This window comes from Castor canadensis, chromosome 13 (genome assembly GCF_047511655.1).
Source record: "Castor canadensis chromosome 13, mCasCan1.hap1v2, whole genome shotgun sequence".
NCBI classification, from domain to species: domain Eukaryota; kingdom Metazoa; phylum Chordata; class Mammalia; order Rodentia; family Castoridae; genus Castor; species Castor canadensis.
In genome coordinates this window covers 105,692,620-105,700,537 of record NC_133398.1, presented here as the reverse complement: position 1 = coordinate 105,700,537, position 7,918 = coordinate 105,692,620, and positions in this window count along the sequence as shown.

Sequence of the window (7,918 nt, the reverse complement as noted above, 5' to 3'; positions counted from 1 at the left end):
TCACTAGTCCATACAGACTCCTGGCTCTTAGACTACTCATGTTTGTGGGGATCCTGGGTCGGGATGCAGTGAGGCACTGGCTCTGAGGACCGGGAGGCATGCATAGAGGATTGGTCCTTCTGTTTCTCTTATTTACTCAAGAGTGCCCACGTGTGCCAGGATGCATGCTCCTGTCTTAGTCTCCCGACAGCTCGCTCCTCAGCTTTTGGATGGTGTTGATGATGCTGATTGTGGTGCCAACAGAAACTAGAAGGATCTCTTGTGGAGTAGGTAGAGAGTGGTGCCAGGGTCATGCCGTCACCTGGGGAGATGAAAAATAGAGTGCAAAATGTTAGCAAATTGCTGAAGCAAGTTTGGAGTACATGGGGTTTCGACATAAGTATTCTCTCTACATTGGTGTACTTGAAATCAAAGAGTATTTAAACAACTTTTAAGAAGCATATTATCTATCTTTGTTTACAGCTGAAAATACATCAGCGATTCAGAACTCAAATTCCTGGCAGCATCTTTCTCCACCCAAACCTTCCACGAGATCAAATAGCAACTCAAATGGCAGCTCAGTCAACACATTCATCCCACGTCATCTCTTCTTTGTCTCTTCACACACTGGCAGAGACTCTGGTATGAGTCAGGCAGGAGCTGGGCATGGTAGTACACACTTGTAATCGCAGTTGCTCAGCAAGCAGAGGCAGGAAGATCACAAGTTCGAGGCCAGCTTAGGAAAAGTTAGCAAGACCTTGTCTCAAAAACAGAGGGTTGGTGGAGTGGATCAAATGTAGAATGCCTGCCTAGCAAGTGTGAGGCCTAGAGTTAAATACCCAGTACAGAGAGAGAATGCGTCAAGCAGGCACAAACAAGGAGGGAAAGGACTATACCAAGTGGTCTCAGTGATTTACCACAACTGGAAAATTCACTTAATTTTAGGCTACAACTTGGCTGGACTATTGGATGCCCAGATAGCTGGTAAAGAGTTTTTTTCTGGGTGTGTCTGGGAGGGCATGTCTGGAAGAGATCAGCATTTGAATTGGTAGACTGAGTAAAGATTCACCCTCAGCAGTGTGGATAGGCACCATCCAACCCACTGAGACTCCAAGTAGAAGAAAAGACAGAGAAGGGGCAAACTCCCCTCTCTTTCTTCTTAAGCTGGGACATTCGTCTTCTCCTGTTGGACACAGAGGTCCTAGTTCTCAGGCCATTGTCCTTGAACTGAAATCTGCACCGTCTTCCTGCTCTCAGGCTTTCAGACTGAACCATGCCACGGGTTCTCCAGGCTCTCTAGCTCACAGATGATAGATGGTGGGACTTCTCAGTCTCCATCATGACACAGGTCAACTCCCCTACTAACTATCATCTTACCTATAAGTCAGTATCCTCTTGGCTCTGGTTCTCTGGAGAACCCCAACTAATATAAAGCAGTTAGAATTAGGTTTGGCTGTGTTGACAGAAACACATCTCCTGCTCCTCCCCCATCTCCTCCTCTGGGAGAAAAGCAGTTCGAGCAGGAGAAATGTCCTCCTCTTTCCCTTGGGGTCCCCTGGTCTGGTCAGAGGCCAGTTCCCTCCTCTGCCAACCACAAGGCCCAAGATGGCTTAAAGGGACAAAGGGAGTAGAACAGGGGACGTGTTCCCACTTACTCATCCAGATAAGTCCTGAGGCTATCACAGGAGCCTCCCACCAACATGTCCACCGGGGGTCCACATCCACCCACCTAGGCAGCAGGGCTGGCCTCTGTGCCCAGGAGACAGATGTGGAAGGGGAGCCAGGGTTCTCTGCCTTGGGTGCAAAGTGTGTAATGAGACGACTGTGTTTCCTCTCTTCTCTGCCTAGACCACCAGTGCCCCCAGCCTGCAATCCACTCGCACTCCTGCCATTCAACTAACTCCTTTGTAAGGGCCCCACTGAGCTTAATTTCAAGGGGCCTTGAAATTCGGTCCCCGAAGACTCCCTTGTCCTCCCTGTTCACTGATAAAGTTTACTGACATGGAGGAGAGAGAGACCTCTTTGTTGGTGCTATGGTTTGGATCTTAAATGGCCCTCAAAGGCTTGGTCCCCAGCTTGACATTACTGGAGTGGGGTGTGGAACCTTTAGGTGATGGGCCCTAGTAGGAAAAGTTACACCATTGAGAGTATGTCATGAAGGGGATATTGGAATACCTGGCTCCTTCCCCTCTCTCTTTTGGCTTCTGGCCACCATGAAGTGAGCAGCTTGCTCCACCAAGCACTCTTCACCGTGATGTTTTGTCTCACTACAGGCCCCAAAACAATGGGGCCACTGACTATGGGCTGAAACTATAAGCTAAAATAAGCCTTTCTCTTTTTAAGTGGATTAGCTCAGGTATTTTGTTACAGTAATGAAAAACTGGCTAACGCAGTTGGCCTGTAGGAAAAACCAACAGTTCACATTTTGCTTAGACCCAAATGATTTCAGAATAATCTATGTGCTGATCTTCTGTTTACCTAAAAACATCCTACACTGCAGTTTGTTTAAAAAAAATCTCTTTTGAAACGCATAATAACCCTTTGGGACTGACCAGGCAAGATGCTATGATCCCCAGTGTAGGGAGTGAGGGGTGAGCCCAGGTCAACTACTGGCACCAGAGCTCCTCCCAGAAACAGGGTGGTTGATGGTGGGATCAGAGAGGCGCCATCTCTTTCCTAAGACCGTGTGGAAGAGGGTCTCCACCTTATTCTGCAAGTAGAATTTGGTCTCAAAGCCACAGTGATCTGCTTATTAAAATAAAACAACATGAGTAATACATATTCCTTATAGAAAAGTTCTAAAGTCTACATGAGAAAAGTAATTCTATTTCCACACAAGTTTGCTGTGTGTTTCCTGATGTACATATTATCTGAGTTTTGCATACTGACTGTAATATAAAAACCTGAAGCTGACCTTCAGTGTTCAATAATTTCTGCATCTTAAAGCCTTCAAATAACCAAGATTCAGGAGACAAAGCCTTGGGCGTTCAAAGTTTGGCTCTACTGATCAATTAAAGTTGAAACTGCTGTCAAGTTTTAAACACAATATTGAGGTGTTTCAACAAAGCAAGCTTAGCACCATGGAAGGTGGTGAGAAGGGACGCTGAAAAGGGGAGCCAGAATGCTGCGTGTGCTTTCTTGTTCTGTATACATTTGGAGAGGCTGCCAGGGCAATCAGTGGCAGAGACAAACTTCTAGCCCAAGCCTGCCTGTCTCAGACTCATGCTCAGTCAATGACAAGTGAAGGCAATGAGGCTACCTCCTCCAGAGGCCTTTGAGCAGTGGATCCAGGCTGCAGAGATGCAGGTTGGTTATTCATTTGGCCCTTAATCTCCTTCATTGAGCAATAACCACCCCTGCTCTGTCTTTTCTCTGATGGGGTACAAAGAATGAAACAGATTAGCATGGGCCTGGTGAGCTGATGGCCCTGGTGGTTCCTTTGTCTTGAATCTGGGCAGGGTCCAGAACCTGTTTTACCAATGAAATGCAGCAGAAGTGATAGTTTCTGTTTCAAAGCCAACCACAGGCAGTCCAAGCTGTGTGTTTTTGGTGCCCTGTATAAAGTGTGCCAGTAACCCCCACTTTAAGAAGGACTCTACAGAGTGCCAACAAAGAGAAACTTGGTGGAAAAGGAGGAGCCTAAGACTGCCAGGAGAAAGGAGCTCCAGGTGCTAAGTGGAGATCCCTGCGTCAGTCTCCATCTCTTTCTCTGGCCACCTGAGTGGCAGCTCAGCAGACCTGGAAATCCCCTCCCTTGTGGCTTCCTCACCCCAACTGTGGGCATCTGTTTGCTTCCTCAGTTTTGACCTGCACTATATTCAGCTGTGCACAGGCTACTGTGGTCAATGGCAGAGACTCCCTCCTTCCGGAGACAAAGCAGTCATCCAACATTACCTGTTCAGACAAGACAAATCTGAAGACATATCAACTGCAGCACAGAGAACCTGGACCCGCCAAGGGGAAAATGTTCATCGTGGAAGTGAATGGGAACAAAGTCTACAGAACAGCCATCACTAAACACCTAACTAAGCAAGAGGACACCTTTATAAAGGTGGAGGAAGCCATGCCGGTGGTTCCCAGCCCTGTTCAGTAGCAGAAAAATTGGAAAAATAATTCAAGAGCACTAGAAAGCTTTAACAACACATCTCCAGATCGGAGGTTCTGAATTATGTCTGGTTTGTGGAAACCCAGAACCTGATGAATTATAAAGACGCCACCAACAATTGGCTCTATCATTCTTGGCTGTTACCTCTATTTGTTTCCTTTCCATTTCTCTGCCATGTCATGATACAGTTGGGGAACCCTCAGCAAGATTCCAGTGCCATGCTCTTTGGACTCTCCAGCCACCAGAATCATTAGCCAAATACACTTCTTTGTTTATAAGGTAATCAGCATCAGTCATTTTGTTACAACAACACAAAACTAAGATAGTCCCTAACAATAGCAAATTATGATATATATCATCTTCCTCTACAAAAAAGAAAATTATGAAAAAAATCTTGTTATTGTAATTTACTCTATATTACTGATCAAGTTTTCTTTGAAAAACTGTCTTGTTCTGTAACAATGTATGGGTTTGTTTTTGAGTAACTCACTCCTAACTGTTGTCCAAACTGTTTAAATTATAAAAAGCAAACAGCTGATACCTAAGTTTGAATAGCCTAAAACAGAACAAAAGAACAGTATCTTTTTAACGAGAAATGAAGTTCGTTTTTCTCAAGCTGTATGTGTTACTCAGTTGCCTGAGCCATGGTTGGAATTGGAGCTCATGATCATGAACTCATACCCTGGTCCAGGTACTGAGAGAGCTGGGACATCTTGAGAGCTTTTTGTCCTCTCAAAGGACAGGACTTAAGCAAAATGTGCTGTCAATGAATGGTATGAGTGTGCCCCTAAAAAACTGAAATCAGAGTCTCAGAAAGATATTTGTACATCCATGTTCACAGCAGCATCACTCACAGTAGCCCAGGGGTGAAAGAAAATCAAGTCCACTGACAGACAACTGCATAAATAAAATATGATCCATCCACAGAGTGGAGCATTACTCAGTCCAAAAAGGGAAGGGAATTCTCACACATGCTACAACATGGATGAACCTTGAGGACATGATATGAATTGAAATAAGGCAGTCACAAAAAGACAAATACCGTATGACTTTACTCATGCAAGATATCCAGAGTGATCAAATCCATAGAGACAGAACGAGGAGTGGTGGCTGCAAGGGTTGTGAGTCAGAGAGAGTGGCGGGGAGGGGGAGTTGGTGCTCTGTGGGTGCAGTTTCAGTTGTGCAAGATGAAAAAGTTGTGGAGATGGATGGTCATGGTGGCTGCACAAAAATGTGAGTGTGCTTACACCATTGGATGTACACTTTAAAGTGGCTAAGATGATAAATTTTATGTTAAGTGAATAACACTGCAAATTAAATTGTTAAACAGGTAATACATGCTGACTGTGGATTTTCCTACCTTCCATCTTGTATGCTTGTTAACCATTGTATGAGTTGAAGGTTGGGGCCACACCAGCTGTATACACACTGAACTGTGGCACTGCTTTGTTTGACAAGGACTCCAAGCTGACTGTAGAGTGGTCCTGCCTAAGATCCTCCTAGTCATTGAGGGATGATGATAATGACGACGACAGTGGTGGTGATGGTGATGGTGGTGGTAGTGATGGTAGGGGTGATGGTGGTGGAGGTGGTGATAATAATGGCGGTGATGATGGTGGTGGTGGTGATGGTGATGGTGATGACGGTGGTGGTGATGGTGATGATGGTAGTGGTGATGGTGGTGGAGGTGGTGGTGATGGTGTGGTGGTAGAGGTGATGGTGGTGGTGATGGTGGTGGCGATGGTGATGATAATGGTGGTGGTGATGGTGGTGGAGGTGGTGGTGATGGTGGTGGTAGGGGTGATGGTGGTGGAGGTGGTGGTGATGGTGGTGGTGATGGTGATGATGGTGGTGGTGATGGTGGTGGTAGGGGTGATGGTGGTGGAGGTGGTGGTGATGGTGATGGTGATATGGTGGTGGTGATGGTGATAAAGCTGGTGGATGTTGATAATGTTGGGAATGACTGCAGTGGCACAAATGACTGTCATTATGTAGATGAGAAAATTGCTGTTCAGGAACATCAGAGATTGCACCCACAACTCAGGTCAGCAATTTTTAAAACAATGTGTATACACAGAGCAGGCCACCTCCAGAGTCCATTTAGTTTTTTTAGCAATGGTCACTTCCATTTCTTTTACTTCCAAACCTTATTTTTCACCCTTTTGCTTCTTACCAACCTGTTGCTCATTCTTATGGTACAGCTCTCTGTGTAGAGCGGGGCCTCCAAAGCTAACAGACTTTCTGGAATCTATTTGGATCTCTGGGAAATTCTAAAGCCATTCTAGAGTAAAGATGAAGTGCTTTGAAAAGTCAAGACGTTATCATCAGGGTTGCTTTCCCACTGGGAAACCCCAAGAAGGAGGGCTCCTCTGTGTCACTGGCCAGGAAGCCAGCTCTGGGAGGATGCAAGTATCCTAAGTCCTGAGTGAAGGAAGACAGGAAAGAAGAGAGCTGGCGAGTGTGTGAGGATGTACAAGAGCGTGGAATAGTTTCCATCTTTAGCTGTGCTGGAAACACTCCCATCTCTTAGAAAATTAGCATTTTCTTTAGTTATTCTCCCATCTTCTTCTCCCTGTGTAGTTGCTTTGTGCAGTTAATTTTCTCCACTTTTCAGATCCTTCTTTGCCTTGGTAGTTTCTGATCTCTTCCTTTTTCCTGGATTTCTATGTTCAGTTTTCACTTGTTCCAACAAAACACTCATTACTAAAAATCAGAGCTGCGTTGTTTTTTTCCTTTTTCTATTTTGTCTTTTGCTCCCTTGTTAGATTTCAAACATACAGACACTTACACATACCCTCTCCACGCAGTGACAGGAGTTCAGGACATTAGAAAGAGTGGAATCCCTGGTTTGGAGATGGCTTTGTGACAAGGTGGCCCCCAGACACCACTCCCTGTTGATCACTTGATCTTGGGGACCACTGGGGTCTTGAGTTCTGCCTTTACCCTGTGTTCACTGTAGCTCTTATATTTCTCCAGGCCACAGCAGTCTCACAATGCACAGGGTGGGAAAGAGCACCTCGCCCTCAGGATCCTTCAGAGTGGACTTTGTTGGTGGAATGCTTCAAGTGCCTCTAAAGTACACCACTGTGTCTCAGATACTCACACAGCCCTCAGACAGGCATGTTCCTCCGTCTCGCTTCCCCTCAGTCACTTCCCACTCCCTAATTTTCTCTCATCACTTGGGGGCAGAGAACAGATTTCTTCATCCTCAGGAATTTCAGCATGACTCTTGGCCTCTGCAACTGGACATTTCCATTCCTTAGGGACAGAGGCCAGGTTGTGTCTCACTTGTTTTTCTTTCTGCTCTGTTGGCTGAGCCCAAGGACTTAACTGTGTGAGTCCTGGTTTTGGTTTTTTTTTCTTCTTGTTTTAAACTAACACATAAGAAATTGTACAGAGTGATGTAGCACAGTGTGATGTTTTGATATTTATATACAATGTTTAATGACCAAATCATGCTTAACATTTCTCTCACCTCAAACACTGAATCCTTTCTTCTAGCTATTTTGAAATATGCGACAAGTTGTTAATTGTCGTCCCCCTACTGGGCTATGGAGCAGGAGAACTCATTTCTCCTGTCTAGCTGTAGCTTGGTACCTAATCACCAACCTTTCTCTGTCCTCTCCCCCCACTCTCTCCAGCCTCTGATTACCACTATTGTACTCTCTACTTCTATGACAGCAACTTTTTCTGGCTTCCACATATAAAGGAGTCAGTATGCCAAAGAGTCATCTTACTCCCACGTTTATCGTGGCACTATTTACAGTAGCCAAGACACAGGACAAACCTATGTGTCCATCAGCAGATGAATGGATCAAAAAATGCAGTATACAC